The following is a 3,084-nucleotide window of genomic DNA, read 5'->3' on the forward strand; positions in this document are numbered from 1 at the left end:
TTTAGTAATGCTTAATTATATACTTTCAAAATGCATTCTAGCAAAACGGCAATAACATTTTACTATCAAAATGTACGTGGTTTAAAAAGCAAATTAAATGATTTGCACTGCGAAGTGCTCAGTTGCAATTATGATTTAATTTGTCTTACAGAAACATGGTTAGACTCCTCAATCTATGACCATGAAATAGTAGATGATCGATATAATATTTACAGACGAGATAGGGACACATCGAGTTCTTTTAAAAAATCAGGTGGTGGAGTTCTAATAGCCATAAAAAAAGAAATGACATCTATCACAGTCCCAACACACAACTCAAAATTTACAGAAGATTTATGGATTAAATTTAAATTGTATGAAACATCTAGGCAAACCATCAACTTATGTTTGGCGTATTTGCCTCCAGATATTCCAATCGAAAATCTCAGAGATTTTTTCGAAAAGTGTCAAACAACATATAATAATTTATCATCAGAGGATGTAACAATAATAATGGGCGATTTTAATGTACCATCTATTCAATGCCCATTAAATTTCAATAAAATTCACACCAGACCAGTCATATATAATAGCCAAAAATCAATATCCCTACTAGAATTTCAAAATTTGACTGGACTTAATCAGTTCAATCACGTCTCTAATAATATAGATCGAATTTTAGATTTAGTGTTTTCCAACAATCACCTTGAAATTCAAATTGCTTCACATGTGCTATCTAAAGTTGACTCCTATCATCCTCCCATTGAATTCGAGTTTCTAATGTCTAAATACAGACTCCTACCCACCAACCCAGATCACATCAAATATAACTTCAATAAAACGGACTACACTAAATGCAATGAAATGCTATCACTAAATAACTGGAACGATCTTAATACTCTGAATTGTAATGACTCCCTACTACATTTTTATAACCTATTATGGCTATCAATTGAAAAACATACTCCGCGCTTAAGAAACAGCAACAAAAGGTTTCCAATTTGGTTCAGCAGTGCTTTGATCCACCAACTCAGAGAAAAAGAAAAGTTTAGAAAAAAGTGGAAAAAATACAAAAATCAATGTGACTATGACAGTTTTTCCATCTTGAGGGCTAGAGTAAAATTATCCATACGTTCCTGCCTTAAAGCCTATGTAGATTCCATAGAAAATTCTCTCCCTAACAGTATCAAAAATCTGTCAACCCTCATTAAATCGAAAAGAGTTTCTAATTCTCTCCCAAAAATCATGCATCTCCACGACAAATCAGCAACAAATGGCAAAGAAACATGCGAACTCTTTTCTACTTACTTCTCTTCTGTATTTAGCTCACCATCTAATTCTAAAAGTGACTCTAAACATTCTTTCCCACTCTATAATTATCCACTATCTCATATCAAAATAACCCTAGACGAGGTCAAGGTGAAGTTGAACACTCTCGATATCAATAAAGGTTCCGGTCCAGATGGTATTCCTCCACTATTCATTCGAAATTGTGCAGATCAACTTGCAGCACCTTTACACAAATTATTTGTCAAAAGTCTGAACGAAGGGGTATTTCCAGATCTGTGGAAAGTTGCCCACGTCATTCCGATCCATAAGTCTGGCAGTAAAAACGATGTAAAGAACTACCGTCCTATCAGCCTTTTATCTTGTTTTGGCAAAATATTTGAGTCCATTGTATATAAAGAAATATTTAATCATGTAACACACATACTTAGCCCTTTTCAACATGGCTTTGTAGCTAAACGATCCACAAACACTAATTTAATCGAGTATATGGAATTTCTGTGTAAATCAATGAATAAAAAAACACAAGTAGATGCCGTATACACCGATTTCAGTAAGGCTTTCGACAAAGTTAGTCACCCTATCTTAATGAATAAACTGGATAAAATCGGCATACACGGAAATCTGCTTCGTTGGTTAGAATCATATTTATCAAATAGAAGTCAATTGGTTACTGTTAACGGTTTTAACTCTTCCCCAATTTTAGTCACGTCGGGCGTTCCACAAGGATCACACCTTGGACCCTTGCTTTTCTTAATCTTCATCAACGACCTTACATGTAAACTCCACTGTAATTTTTCTCTATACGCTGACGACCTCAAGATATATAAAGCAATTAAATCTATGGAAGATTGTGAACTCTTACAACAAGACCTTAACACATTATCTGCCTGGTGTATTGACAATGAAATGGAATTGAATATAGCTAAGTGCAAAGTTATAAATTTCACCAAGAACACCAACAAAACTCTATACTCATATAGCATATGTGGTCACAATCTGGAAACAGTTGAATCGATCAAAGATTTAGGAATTATATTCGACAACAAACTAACGTTCAACCAACACATAGAATACATTGTAAATAAATCAAATAAAGTACTAGGTTTTATTGTAAGATCAACTAAACTGTTCAAGAACTCTAATAGCCTAATAATTCTATTCAATTCGTTAATCCGCAGTGTTCTTGAGTACGGGTCAACAGTCTGGAATCCACATTACATTACACAAGTATCCAGACTTGAATCTGTCCAAAGAAAATTTACACGGATTTTGTCTTATCGATCAGGTGTCTACCATCTTCTAAATGGGTATGAACAAAGACTTACATATTTCAAATTAGAGAGTTTAGTTAAAAGACGAAATATAAATGACCTCTTAATGCTTTACAAAATTGTGAATAATCGTGTTAATAGTAACTTAGTCAATCAAATCAATTTTTACGCCAGGCCCAAATATACTAGAAATATGAACATATTTTGGACCGAAATTTTTGCCAATAACACTGGATATTTTAATCCTATGTCTAGAATGTCTCGATCATACAATGATCTTGCTAAAATACACACTGTCATAGATATTTTTGCAAATAATATAACGTGTTTCAAGAAATATCTCCACGATTTCTGTACTTAAAAAAAAAAGAAAAATAAATAAATAAAAAAAATGTTTAGTGGTTTAGAATTTTTTTTAATATGTACTCTTTAAATTTTTCTACTTATTATGTGCTTAAATCTTTGTAATTAAGTTTTAAGTTTTGTATTTAAATACTGTCATTATTTTACATGTTTGCTTATGTGAATGTGCAAATGTGATTGC

The sequence above is a fragment of the Hesperophylax consimilis genome, chromosome 29, assembly GCF_061612785.1.
Source record: "Hesperophylax consimilis isolate HC1 chromosome 29, BYU_Hcon_1.0, whole genome shotgun sequence".
NCBI classification, from domain to species: Eukaryota; Metazoa; Arthropoda; class Insecta; order Trichoptera; family Limnephilidae; genus Hesperophylax; species Hesperophylax consimilis.